Here is a 15545-nt window from a genome sequence, read left to right as displayed (position 1 = left end):
ATAAATTACGCTAAGTTATCTGACATAGGTAACAAGTCTGGAGCTTGCCTGCCTGCCAATACGAGTCACAAGGGTAATGGAGAAGCTCCTCAGAAAGTTAAGACTGAGTTGTTAGACATTGTTTAGAGGACAGGAGATTGATTATGATGTTAAAGCATCCTGGGATCTATCTTGGGCTTTTGAAATCCCTGATCTTTACAGTGAGTTGAGACTCAAGGGCAACAATGTTGGGTTGCATGCCAAGTAAGGTAACTTTTAAAATACGACATTAAAACACATGAGGAAAGACTGACAATAGTATATCATGCTCCATAAAGTGAGTTGAAGACATGAAAATATGGAGAGCAGGAGAAGCACTGAAATTACTGATGTTAATAATTTATATGGGCAACTCTGGTTTACCTCATTTCTCTGAGCAATTTAAACTATTTGAGAAAGCTCTTTATCATGAATAGCATAGAAATGTTTGGTGGTCAGTCGAGTTATATGGTAGCTGTAATATAGCACTATTTATATTTTGTGACTTCAGTGTTAATGAAATGTCTACAATTCCTTTTCCAACCACTTGCTAATCTAAAATTAGACTTTTCTTTTTAAGACATGTAGTGTTATATTTTGGCAAAAAAAGCGAACACTACTGTATAGTACCTTCCAGCGTGCCTCCATTGAACTCTAGGTGACAATCAGTCCTCCCTGTGCCTATGTCATCTACACTGAACAACCTTTTGCGTGTTCCTGTATAAACCTCTGAGAGGAATTTGTGGCACCATAGCCCTTGTAGACCTGTCTAACATCAACAGTCTGGTAGTTGTTGTGAATTTAGTTTCTTTGTTTGTTTCTTAAAATTTCATTTATTTTATGTATTCTATTATGTCATCTACAAATAAAAGCAATAAAATTTAGTTTCTATACACACACGTATATATATATATATTTTAATTTTAAGGATGTAGGATACAATTCAGGATTAGATATACAAATGGTCATATGCAGGTAAAGTGTAAGCCTTACCTAGGTCCTCACTTTGCCTGATTTGAGATCAGGTACCCTTATTGATGAAGAGTACCCCCTCACCCCTGGCAGTTTCCCACTACTGCCAATCCCTTTTTAAAAATATTGTGTTGATTGTTCAGAGTCCACTCATGAGTGAGAACATGTGGCACTCAGTTTTTTGTTTCTGTGATAGATCACTGAGTATTATAAACTCTAAATCCATCCAAGTGACTGTGAAGTTCATAATTTTGTCCTTCTTTATGGCTGCATAATATTCCATCAGGTATATGTACCACTTTTTTTATCCAGTCCACTTTTGATGGGCAGCACGTTTGGTTCCATGTTTTTGCTATTGTGAATAATGCTGTAATAAATATGTATGTGCAGGTATCTTTTTCAGAGAATGGTCTGAGTTCCTCTGGATGTATTCCCAGGATATCTTCAGTGATGGTATAGGTGATAATTTTCCATAGGCATTGAGGTAAATATCAAGATCAGAACTTATTAATTTTTCTTTGAACTATCATTTCTCTTCCAGTCCCAGGCACTGCTGCCACCATGACACTGCTCCCTAGCTAACTCCTCACACCAACTTGTGACAATCTTCGGTCTCCTCAGGAAAACTCTTGAAAACCTGGTTTCTCCAGGTTCCAATCAAAGGAAAGAAGCCAGAACTTGGTTAACAAAAACTAAACATAGTTCTCTAGAAGTTCTTTCCTTACCATGGCTAAACTTAGGAGCAAGCTCACACTATGCTTATAGAGTCATCTATCCAGCTCCTGAGATGGTAAGAACTCTGCTACCATTTCTACCTGCCTTTAAACACCTAAGATGAATAGATGATAATTACAATTTTTGTTTGACATTTAACATGATTTGGTACTCATTTTAAAATTATCAACTGAATGAAATATTTTAAAAATTTTATGCAATAGAAATATCATAGTTTATCACTTCTGCAATCAGGTATATTAAAACATTAATCACAACAATTAGTTGTGCATCTGCATTCATGGTTTTGAATTAAATCTCACATTATATTAGCTGAGTAAGGAAATTGCCAATGAGCCAATGCACTGAAGTTTAAAAAAAAATGCCCATTTCTCTACAAAACTTGTAAACAGAGTAGAAGGTACAGAAAGTTGACATTAGATAATTTCTATGAAACTACAAATATATAGAAGAAACAAGTTCTAAGTTTTCATCTAGAGGAATTCTAATTTCTAGCTAGACTACTATTTTCTTCTTTTGGAAATGTTTAAATTTGTATCCTCTGGTAAATGTGTGTGGTTTAAAAAGAAAATCAAATTCTGCCTCTGAAGTTGCAACCTATCTTTTAATCTCATTCCATAAATATTGGCCTCTATGAAAAATATCTAGTATGCCAGTGACCTCAGAAACTTTCAGGGTTGAAGTGAATTCTCTTTTTTAGCTAATCAAGTATGTAATGAACAGAAAGGAAGTTCCTTTTTACCCAAAAGTTGCTAGCTTTTCATTCAATCAAGTTAATTTTGTTTGCATATACTTACATAGAGTATACTAAAATTTTAAAAGTATGTATTCTTGTCTAGGATGTGAAAACAAACATAACTTCAAACAAATTTTATTTTTGCCCAGTGATACTCAAATGTTTTCATTTATTACCTTGAGAATAAAATTACAAAGGGGATAAATAAGGGTGCTTTTCATTTAGGCTCTTTTTAAAAAATGTACAAACATATTTTTGATATCTGAAAAGATCCAGATAGCTAAGATTTAAACTAAATGAGAGGAAAGAAATAAACTAATATCAGCAAAAATCTGACTTTGGAATAGAACCAGGGACTTCTAGATAGTGAAAAGCAAAGATTAGGAGGCAAATCTTATCTGGTAATATAGAAAATTGCCTAAAGACAAAACGGTAAAGGACAGGATAACTTTCATTGAAAAACTATCCTGTGAGTCCTTAAAATATTTGAATTTTGCTTTGAAAACTGCATCTTAAAATACATGAACAAGTTGGCTATTCGTAGCTCTTCTTTCTTAAATACATCTTATTCAAACTATTAAAAGTTTGTACCAACTCTCTAGAAGAATAATATTTATTGTGGGGCGGTTACTAGTGTGAAGGCTGCCTGATTGCAACTTATCACAAAGGGAAAGATACTGAAGCACAAAAGAATGTAATTACACAATGATTGCAATTTAAAAAACAAAAAGTTTGACTGAGATCTCAGATCCCTGGTCTCTGGTATGTGGAAAGATAATGGTTAATCTTAGGTTTCTGCTCAGCATGTTAATGAAATTTTCAAAGACAGCATGACACTATTATTTCTATAAGTTATTTCTGAATATTCAGTGACTGAGATGACATCCATATACTTTTGCAAAAAAAAAAAAAAAAAAATCATTGCCTGAACGTGTCACTTACATGCTCCTAAAATACAGAAGCCCATCTTGGGCGCTCAAGAACAGAATCCCAGAATTCTAACACTGATCTTGTTTCACAAATACATTGTTTAGGAGTTTGCTTTCAGTAGCCTTTTTATTTTTATCATAGCCTAAGAATAGGTTACTTATAATCACTTGGAGTATTAAAAAGGCCACATCTCCTGAGGGATAAAAGGATTTGCACACTTATTCATTCCATGACATAGGCACTTACATATTGAGACTTTAGAAATGCATTTCTCTCATTATTCTAAAAGGAATAATTGTCACTGTTTGCTGGTAGAAAATATTCCTTGTTTAAATTGTACTAAAAGGTAGGATTACAAATAATCATAAGTTATTTAATAAGATCTCCTTAAACAGAAAACCAGTTGGTTCACATGTTATATAACTACAGTACAACCTCAGATAGTCTTTGGGATAGGCTTAGAATAGTGGAAGCATCTCCTTCAGAAAAGGAATCATAGCTGCATGGAGGTGGAAATCATTTTGAAAACAAAATAAAGGATTATAGAAATTCTCAGTGTGCTCCTACCCCATGATTCTCTAAGGAAAAATATCCTAGAATATTCTCTAGGGAAAAATGATGGCTAGAACTTGGAGCACTAAGGAATATTTGCCAAATATTGCAGAATGTTTTAGGTGATTAAGATTTGTTTAGTGGAAGCTATGTAATGAATATATTGTTTATGAATATGTGTATTTGTGCATATGGTTTAGAAAGTACCTCACTTCCTAAGGCTACTGGAACATTTCCACAAATGTGGTGGCTTAAAACCATAGAAATTTTATTCCAGAGTCTAAAATCAAGATGTTAGCAGTGCCTTAATCCATACAAAGACTCCAGGGGAAAAATCATGCCTTGACTAGTGGTCACATCACTCCAATATCTTGTTTCTACACATTATCTTCATCACTATGTATCTGTTTTCTTTTTGTCTCTTATAAAGACACATGTCATTGGAGATAGATTCCTCCCAGATATTCCAAGATGATTTCTTCCTTTCAAATTCTTAATTTAATTATGTTGTAAAGATTTTTTTTATTTAATAAGGTGACAATTACATATTCAAGGGATTGGGGTATGTGCATATTTCTTCAGGAGTTACCCTTTAACTCACTACAGAAAGGAAGATATTTCACCTCCAGTTTAGTTTTGTTTTTACCTATCTGACATTAATCTTTTTACTGTATTTTTTAGCTTTGTGTTAATGTCATCATTGCAACAATAATTCTATAGTAATATTTACTTAATCTCAAGCAAACAACAAATGATGTGCTGGAAAGAAAGTCATTTTAGACTTAATTTGGCATTCATATGCCATCCATGATCATCTAGAAATGATTTATTCTTTTTGACAGTGAATATCAAGAAGTTGAATGAACTATCAAACTAATTGAAGCAAAAAAATTAAAATCATGGTTATTCTGGAAAGCAGTGAAGAAAGTCTGAATTATGCTTGCAGATCTCCATAGGCAGGACTTAGTAAGCCTGGCTACACAAGAACATATAACATTTACTCAGAGGACATGCTGGAATGTCCAACAGCCCCAGCCCAACCTATTTGTGTAGATATAGACAAATATATTTCCCTCTACAGGTCTCAACTAAACCTCAGATATTGAATTGGACCAAATTATTCGAGAAATTCCTTCCAAGTTTTAAACTTTTCCAATGCCAAGTTTACTTGTAAAAATGCTACATATGACATGGCATTAGTGAGTCCAAAGTACTAGGAGCTCAGTTTGTGTTAAGGACTTTATACAAATTAGAAAATATACTTTTATTTCAGTCATTCAATTATAAAACAAATGAGTCTTACAATACTTTGACATGCTATCAGGGTCTTAAAATTAGATTTACAATCTTTCTATTAAAAATATGAGTCTTTCTCAGGATGAATTTTTACATAGCCTTATTAATTTTACATATGGTAAACATAATATTTTTTTTCTTATTTTCCTGTGAAGAATTCTGCCCCTTGGTGATAATGGAAGACAATTTGAAGATTATCTCAGAACACAGTGATTTTGTATGTCTCAAAGTTACTCTTCGAATTTGAAATGAGGGCGCTAAAAGGCTTCAATATAGGATGTGCCATTCTTCAACACTCCTTTCCCAACCTTAGGAAATGGACCAAATTCTCTCTTTCACAGTTAGTTGGGAGGAATATATGAAGATGTTATAATGGTGATATTTAGTGCAATCATTTTGTAATAGCTTTTATTTAAAACAACTGTGCAATCATTAAGTTTTCTGGTAAAAATGAGAATACAGCATAATTCTATTTTTGTTGCCCACTATTTTAACAAAATGCCAGTTGTATAGCAGGGTAACCTCAGTTTCTAATGTACTTTCCATGAGATGAAAACAGCCCCCCTCTCTCAATGCTTCATAAAATTGAACTTGTATTTCTCTCTCTAGGTGGGTTTTCTAACTTGAGTTTTCTTTTAACTAACCACTAGAAATGTTCTCATATCTTGTTTGTCTTTCGGCTTTTACACTTTTCCCTGCTTGTGATGGGTTACTTGTTTTTTCATAGCTAGTCAGATTTTGGTTCATGGTGTAAATAAAAATGAATTTTTTAAACAGAAATGTCAGTTTTTTATTTTTAGTAAAAAATATTGTGAGAAATGACACTTAATGGATGATGCCAAACTAAATGATTTTTGTATGAGGTTGACAATTAAGTTTGCAAACTTGCCACTGTGCACTTATGTTGGCAGCACTGTACCACCAACTCAGTAAGGTTTCATAACCTTGGTATATCATGTCTTATAGCTGTGTTCATTTGGACATGTGGTAGTGTCATGCTGAGTGGTGTTCATTATTGTTGTTGCTTTTTTTGTGTATGCTGTCAGTAGCTTGAATTAGAGTAGTGAACAAACATTAAATTTCTTGTTAAACTTAGCAAGAGTGAAAGTGCAATCAGGAATATGTTATTCCAAGTTTACAGGGGTAATGCCATGAAAAAAATGACAGTGTACGAATGGATTGAACATTTTTCTGAGGGAAGAGAAAGCATCGCTGCTGAAGAGAGGTCAGAATGGCCAGTAACAAGCAGAACTGACAAAAGCATTGCAAAAATTTGCTGAATTTTGTGTCAAAATTGCTGACTGACTGTGAGAAACAGGAAAATCTTAACTGAAAATCTTGGCTTGAGAAAGGTGTGTGCAAAAATGGTCCCAGAGGAGCTCTTGCATCACAACAATGCACCAGATCACAAGCACTATCTGTGAGGGAGCTTTTAGCTAGTAAACAAATAACTATATTGAAACACCCTCCATACTCACCTGATCTGGCCCCCAATGACTTTTTTACCTGAGGATAAAGGAAATATTGAAAGGAGAACATTTTTACAACATTCAGGACATCAAGGGTGACAACTCTACTGGCCATTCCAGAAAAAGAGTTCCAAAATTGCTTTAACGGGCGGACTAGTTGCTGACGTTGGTGCATAACCTCCCAACGGGAATACTTTGAAGGTAACCGTAGTAATATTCAGCAATGATCTATGGAGCATTTTTTCTAGGATGAGTTCGTGAACTTCGTTGTCAATTATGTGCTACTATGTATAATTAGAACTTATTATGGATATGTAGAAATAGACATTAGTCAGAAAAAAGGACAATTAGGCAAATGAAAGAAATATCCATGTACAACCTAAATCAAAAGGTGTTAAATGTCATTTATAAAACAAATTTGAGATATATTTGTTCACAGAGGGAGATTAATATTTTTTGTTTTTAATCTGCAAATGTTTTACCAGTAACTAAATACAAATAAAATATTTCTCCTAAATATTGAGCTAAATTTCTATTTGTCTTATAGAAAAATCAAGTTTATATCATGAAGTAAATTGAAAGGTGCTTTTTGACACAGTGGTAGTGGGAAGGGTTTAAAGATATAATTAATAATAAAGATGTCTGATTTTTTATGATAATTTTCATTCCACGCAACTCAATCTCTTAGACTATTTTTTTATGTTAATTTCTTCTGTTGTTTACAATAATTTTGCACATCGATGTATCAGATGATCATGGGAAACTGCTTTATGGCATCATAAACCAACTGAAGGTCTTCAGTGATCATCTTCCTCTCAAATCAATGTTGATGGGGTTGAAGAGGAGGAGCCGCTTTGAATTCAGCTTAGTTGAAAATGTTCAAGTGGAGGTTTAAAAAGTTATGTCTTCTTTTGCTTCCCCTTACCATGTCAGATAATAATTTCCATTAGTATTTAGGTGATGTCCCATAAAGGCAGGTGCCTAGGATGCTCAATTTGATTTATGTTTCAGATATCACGCACATTTGGATTCTTAATAAATTAGAATCATATATATATATATTTTTTTTTTTTTTTTTGACTTGGAGTCTCACTCTGTCACCCAGACTGGAGTGCAGAGAGGCCACTGCAGCTTCGAACTGCTGGGCTCCGGCGATCCTTCCGCCTCAGCCTTCCAAGTAGCTGGAACTACAGGCGTGCACTACCACACCCGGCTAATTTTTTGATTTATTGTAGAGATGAGGTCTTGCCAAGTTGCCCAGGCGGGTCTCGAACCCGCGGGCTCAGGCAATCCACTCACCTCAGCCTCCCAAAGCTCAGGATTACAGGCTGAGCCACTGAACCCGGTGGAATATATTAACAGCATATTCTGGCCACTTTATCATCTTGCTTACTCATACTCTATTTTTATACCAAACTACAATCAGAAGCTAACTTGTTTATAATTTGTCGCAGCTTCATATCTTCTCCATTCTGAATTTGCTTGCTTCAAGAGACAGAACTCCAGATATGTTATTTCTCATCTCTACTAGCTTTTAAGAAAACCAATTTCTGAGATAACCTTGGTAGTTAGAGATGAAATAAAAACATATCCCAGGTGTTGAATTATCTTACACAGTTGTCCCTCTGTATACACAGGGGATCGGTTGCAGGACCCCTATTATACATACTCAAGTCCTGTGGTTGGTCCTGTGAAACTCACCTATAGAAAAAGTCAGCCCTCATATGGGTGGGTTTCACATCCTGCAAATATTATATTTTCCAACTACATTTGACTGAAAAAAATAGAGTGTAAGTAGACCAGAGAAGTTCAAATTCATGTTGTTCATAGGTCAACTTTGCCACAGAAAATTTATTTTAATGTCTAAAACTTCTAAAAGCCTATGCCAATTTATATTTATGATTCTAGAAACAGAAATTTATAAATCATTCAAGTCAATTTAGGGGAAAAAATTGAAGAAAGAACTATTAATCCTTCATATCTTTATGCATTCTCTTAGATTTCTAACTTTTAATGACAAACTTACAATATCAGTTTGAGAGTAAGTGCTATTTCCCATGCGTAATTAGATTACAGTTAAATTCCTGTGTTTATTTTCAGTGTTCTAAGCTGTGCTCTCCACAAATATGTGCATCAGTTAGTCATATAATGTGGCCATAAGCCAGCAGAGAGGGAGTAGAATGTACGGAAACAAGCATGGATTTAGAGAGTGAGTCTGGATGCAGGTCCATATCCAGGATTGGTATATTTCTAGTTCTATAAATTGGCACAAATTATTTTAATTAATCTGAAAAATACACAACTTACATAAATAACATAAGGATGACCTGAGGTTTGAAAGAGAAAATGGTTAGAGGAGAAAATGACTCAGTGTTGATGTCCTAGGAGGATGCCTGGAATGTTATGGATGATGTTTTTCATTAGAAGCAGGAGAAGGCAGAGAATTTTAATAGTTTCCTTTCTGTCTGTGTAAGAATCTCAAGTTGGGCACTATTGACATTTTGTGCTGGATAGTTCTTTGTTGTGGGGGCACTGTCCTCTGTATTGTTTTATGTTCAGCGTCATCCTTTACCACCTAGATGCTAATAATGCACCTTCCTCTGCATTCCTTCTCCCAAGCCCTGCCACTCCACCACTTGACTCCTTAGTGTGACAATCAAGACCAAAGGGAGGCCCAAACCTTACCTGTACTATGACCACTTGTATACCTAATCCTGAATTGTACCCCACATCTTTAAAATTAAAAAATGGCGGGGCTCAGTGGCTCAGCCTGTAATCCCAGAGCTTTGGGAGGCCAGGTGAGTGGATTGCCTGAGCTCGCGGGTTCGAGACCCACCCAGGCAACTTGGTGAGCCCTCATCTCTACAATAAATAAAAAATTAGCCAGGCGTGGTGGCGCGCACCTGTAGTTCCAGCTACTCGGAAGGCTGATATGGAAGGATCGCCGGAGCCCAGCAGGTCGAGGCTGTGGTGGCCGAGAGCGGCCACTACACTCCAGTCTGGGCGACAGAGTGAGACTCCAACTCAAAAAAAATTAAAATTAAAATTAAAATTAAATTAAAAAATTAAAAATTTAAAGAATTTAAAAACTGAAAATAAAATAAAAAAGAATGTGTGGGAGAACTGCCAAATATGCCTCAGGGCAAAATCTCCCTGATTGAGAATCACTTGTCTGCCTAAAGGGCAGAGCCCCTTGTGCAGTAGGTCGGGGCCCAGCCCTGGGCCCTGTCCTTCAATTTTACCCCTGGGTAATTGCATAGTTAATGGCAGATTTCCCCCAGTGTATAGGAACATGGTCACTGTGTTTTTGGTAGTCATATGAGATCTTACTGGAGGGAATTTGTTCATCATGCAAGTTGTTCCCAGACAGAATAAAATGTAAGGACCACTGAGAAATGAAATAAGGTATATGTAATTACTTAGTTCTCAGTAAATTATGTGAGATTGTGTAAAGAGGTAGTCATTTTGGGTAAATCATTTATAAATAACAATTACCATTGTTTAACGCAGCATGTCTCAAAACGTTTACCCAATTTCTAAAATTCAAGGATAATAAAAAAGTAAAATATGTATTTGGGATAGCAAAATACTCTGCCTTATGCATTAATAACGCTACTCTTTTAAGTGATCTTTAGTATACACTTTGTGGAATTTTTTTTTTTTTTAAACCTGTTATACAGCATACTTGCTTTCACAAAAATAATTATTTTTATTTTATTATCTTTGTTTTTGAGGAAATAAGACTTAAAAATTACCATTAAAATTGTTAACCATTTAAAAAATGAAATTTATTGAGCCTATTGTAATAAAACTATAAAATGAAAACAAGTTTTCAAGTAGGTTATTCAGTAATTTAATGTCAGATGCATATATTGGAGCAGATTATATTTATCATAATAATTATTTAGTCTTCATAAAAATGAAAAAGTTATTTAAAACGGGGGAGGAGGTAAATTTCTGGTGTGATCATAAGGAAGGCCAAAATATTCTCAGTTCTATTCTGTATAAGCAATTTATAAACTGGCTGAATATAGTACCTGGATTATTTCCTTCTTAACACTCAACTTTGACTTCAAAAAAAGTTAAGTTAGCATACATGAAACATAGCAAGACAACTCAAAGTCTCAAAGTTAAAAAAAATATAAAACACAATCATAGGAACATAAAATTAAGTCAATATGTCAAGTTAAAAATACATTTATAAAATTTTGTTTGTTTGCTACAGCTGAATAAGAAATTTAACAAAAAATGAGCAAAACAAGAATAAAATTAAGAAAACAATTTCATTTATAATAGTACCAAAATAATAAAATTTTTACAAATAATTTTTTAAAAAGAAGTGTAAAGCTCATACTTTGAAAACTACAGAATATTACTGGATGAAATTAAAGAAGACCTCAATAAGTGGAAAGACATTCTATGTTTATAGATTGGAAAATAATATTGTTAAGATGGCAATACTTCTAAAATTGATATACAGTTTCAATGTGATCCCTACAAAATTCCTGAATGTTTTCTTTGTAGAAATTGACAGTGTGTTCTTAAAAATAAATTGGAAATTCAAAAAACCTAGAATAATCAAAACAATCTTGAAAAAGAACAAAGTTGGAAAACTCATACTGCCTAATTCAAAGCTTACTTCTGTAATCAAAATTGCCTAAGAATACACATATAGATCAAAGGAATAGGATTAGAATCCAAAAATAGACCCTCAAATTTACAATAAATTAATTTATATTAAAGATGCCAAGAACATTCAGTGGGTAAAGAATAGTGTTTTCAACAATTTGGTTCTGAGTCAACTGAATATCTACCTACAAAAAATGAAATTGGATACCTAGCTCACAAAATACATAAAAAATTAAGTCAAAATTAGTTAGACATCTAAATGTAAGCACTAAAACCATAAAACTCGTAAATGAGTTTATTTTACAAATACTCGTAAAACAACACATTGGCATAAATCTTTATAATCTTGGATATGGCAATAATTTCTTAGTTATGACACCAAACACAGAAGCAACAAAAAAGATAAATTTAACCAAGATCATAATTTTATACTTCAAATTATACCATCAAGAAAGTGAAGAGGCTGGATACAGTGACTCATACCTATAATTCCAGCATTTGGAAAGGTTGAGGGGAAGGATTGCTTGAATTCTGGAGTTTGAGACTAGCCTAGAACACAGCGAGATCTCATCTGTACAAAAATTCAAATACTTAGCTGGAATTGTATCACTGCACTCCAGCTTGGGTGATAGAGTTAGCCTCCAACTCAAGAAAAAAAAAAAAAGAAAGAAGGAAGAAAAGAAAGTGAAGCAAACACCCATAAAATTGGAGAAAATTTTTGTATATAAGGGACTTGTATCTAGAATATATAAAGAATACATAAAGAACAATTACAACTCAATAATAAAAAAGAAAAATATATTTAAAAGTGGGCAAAGAAAATATACAAATATCCTCCTGTTCAACACAGCTATTCATCAGGGAAATGCAAATTGAAATCATGAATGACATACCACTTTACACATTCTAGGATGACTATTATCAAAGAAAAAAATAATTAATAACAATTGCTGATGAGGATGTGGTGAAATTTGAACTCATACAATGATGGTGATAATGTAAAATTTGAAAAATCATTTTGGAAAAACCTGACACTGCAAATGTTTGATGTAGAATTACCATATGACCTAGCAATTCTATTCCTAGGTCTATACCCAAGAGAAATGAAAATATGTGTCTGCAAAAAAGCTTGTGCATGATTGTTTGGAGCAGTAGCATCGATAATAGCCAGAAGGTGGAAACAACTCAAATGTTCATCATGTAATAAAATGTGGTATATAGATAAAATGGAAAGTTCAATGATAAAAAGAAATGAAGTATTTTTATATGTTGCAACTTATACATGTTTCATCTTGAAAACACACTTAGTGCAGGAAACCAGAAATAAAGAACCACATATATAATTCCATTTGTATGAAAAGTTGTACTACTATGATCTATTTTATTTGTTAGTGGTGAGAAGGTTGTGATCAGAGTGGGAAGGTCCTTTCTTAGGAGAAGTTTTTCTAACCACCCATCTAAAGTAGCTACTCAATTGTCTCTGAACATTCTTCAGTTTTAATATTTTGCATAGAACCAGTTAAAATAGGATTTTTTTCCTTATTTATTTCTACTTTATTGTCTTAACAATGAAAAGTAATTTATGCGAGCAAAGACCTGGTCTCTTGGTATTCACAGCTGCATCTTTAGGACCAAGGCTGATTCCAGGAATAGAGTCAGTTATTTAAATATTTGTCACTTGAAAACATTCATCATAAGGCTATGATAGAATAAAAAATTATTGAACAGCTATTTCCCTTTTCTGCTACTGGTACTTTGTTCTTTAAAAAAAACCTTATTTATTCAAACTGACAAAATTGTATATATTTGTGACATCTAACATGATGTCTTTAAATATTTGTACATTGTGAAATGACTAAGTTGAGTTAATTAGCACATGCATTATCTCACATGCTTAGTTCTTTGTGATAAGAACATTGGAAATCTACTGTTAGTGATTTTCAAGTATACATTATATTGTTATTAACTATAGTCATCATGTTGTACAATGGGTACTGGTACTTTGAATGCACTATATTGTGTAATCTTTACATCAGACCTGGGAGATCAGTAGTATTATTCTCATTTTTAGAGAGGTTACCACATTGTCTGTACCAGAGCAGAATTCCAGTTGACATTTTTCTTCCTACAAATGCCATGTCTTTAATGTTTACATTATACTACAGCCAATGCAGAAGCAAGTACTATTGAGTTTTAAGAATGTCAGAGGATGCTTCAAGAAAGAGGGATGTTTTGGGGATTTTGAATAACAGGAAGAATTTTGTCTAGGTGATGGGACAGGAAAGCACAGAGCTTGTAGAAAGCCATGAGTGGCTCTAGTTGGCAGGAGTCCAGAAGGAGCTACATTCTGAGAAGAGGTTTGGAGAATAAGACACATATTATGATTAATTCTATCCTTTTTTGCAAAAATGACTGAGCCAGGCCTCTTGTCCCTTTTTATAAGGGCACTTTTAAGGGCACCATTCATGAGGGCTCTACACTTATGATCTAATGACCTGCCAAAGGTCCCACTTCCAAATAATATCACATTGGCGATTAGGCTTCAACATAGGAATTTGGGAGCACATCTCTGGTCTCTGTCGCCTTCAGATTCATTCTAGATCACAGCAAAGGTCCTAATATTCACCAGCCACATTCATACTTTTCTGTTTCTGTGCCAGATCTTTTAACATTACTTTTGCCTTGAGATCCTAGCTTCAGCCATGTTTGTCCTCTGTCAATATTCTGTCTTTCCAGGCGCCTCTGAATACATCTTCCAATAATTCATTGTGCTGTGATATCAGGTATAATCTCTTCTTCATCATTATTTAAAAACCTACTAATTTTAGCTTTTTCTGAAATCAGTTATTGAGAAAAGTTTCTCCATTATTCCTGTGGTATTTTCTCTTAAGTTTTGTCTTGCTTTTTAATTTTGGATTATACTAGAAATTTGTTCATGTGGTGCATATTAATTTATATACTGGCTAATCTCTTTGTTTAGAATCTTCCTGAAGTAAAGTCGATGATTTTGAAGTAAATGATAATGATTATGTGCTTATCATTTGCATTTTCTGTGTTACTCAAACATGCCTGTATGATGCCATGAAATTATCTCTATTACTTAGCACTAGACTTAAGTCAAAGTAGAGGCTCAAATAACTCTAATATACTGGAAAACCTACTTGTTAATATATAAAAGTCATATATCTGTTATGTCTTCACAGAAACTTTATTTTTGACCATTACTTTGTCTTCCTAAATTGTACCTAAGAAAAAGATTTCATTTTCACTTTTATTAAACATCTACTCAATCTAAAAGTATGTTTTTTGTCCCGTATGGAAAGCAAAAAGGACTAAGATACTATTTGGCTTCAAGTATCTGTCAATTTTAAGGATAAGGCAAGAATACTTAGAGGTAATTACAGGTAAGAAAAACTGCAATTAGAGGCATACAAAATGTGCTGTGGAATTCAAAGTAAGGAGAAATCATATCAGATTAAAAGTTAAAAGAAGGATTTAATAGAATAGTTGACATGTCATTCAGGCAGTGTAGTGGAAATTGCTAGTTGTCTACCTGAATATCCACAGCCTCCTCTTCCTTCTTAGTAACAGAATTCTGACTTTTGGCTGAGCACATTGATGCAAGGAAAAAAAACTTTATTTCCTAGCCTTCCTTAAAGCAAGGTGCAACCATGCAACTAAGCACTGGCCAGTGAACTTTCAGCAAAAGTGTTGTATGTGATTTCTGTGACTGTCACTTAAAGGTAATAGACTTGAAAAAAGAAATATCTTTTTACTATTCTGCCTTTTGACTCATAACTCAAATTTAGTGACTGGAGTTCCACAAACTATCTTTAATCATTAGGTTACATGAAGATGGAAATTTTGTGCTATGCTGATAAATCAGAAAGACCGAGTTGTATTCTTATGAAAACATGGAATAGACTTTCTACATCCAGATTTATTTTAAACAAGAATAAAATAAACTTCTAATGTATGAAGCCTTTATTATTCAGGGATATTCCAGTCTATACTGTTAAAATAGACCCTAATCTACAAACCCTGGAGGGCTTCACTAAAGTGAGGCAATACAAAGGAAATGGTACTTTATTGGGAAATTTTATAATTTTATCTTTATTCTCATTTTGCTAATTTCTGTGAAGACTCTGGTAATATTTTTTGGGGCCCCTTTTCCTTCCAATAACTCTTCAACATCAACAAAGTTCATT

This window comes from Carlito syrichta, unplaced genomic scaffold, assembly GCF_000164805.1.
Source record: "Carlito syrichta isolate Samal-C Ts95f unplaced genomic scaffold, Tarsius_syrichta-2.0.1 Scaffold307103, whole genome shotgun sequence".
In the NCBI taxonomy this organism is placed as follows: Eukaryota; Metazoa; Chordata; class Mammalia; order Primates; family Tarsiidae; genus Carlito; species Carlito syrichta.
This window is presented reverse-complemented; position numbering follows the sequence as displayed.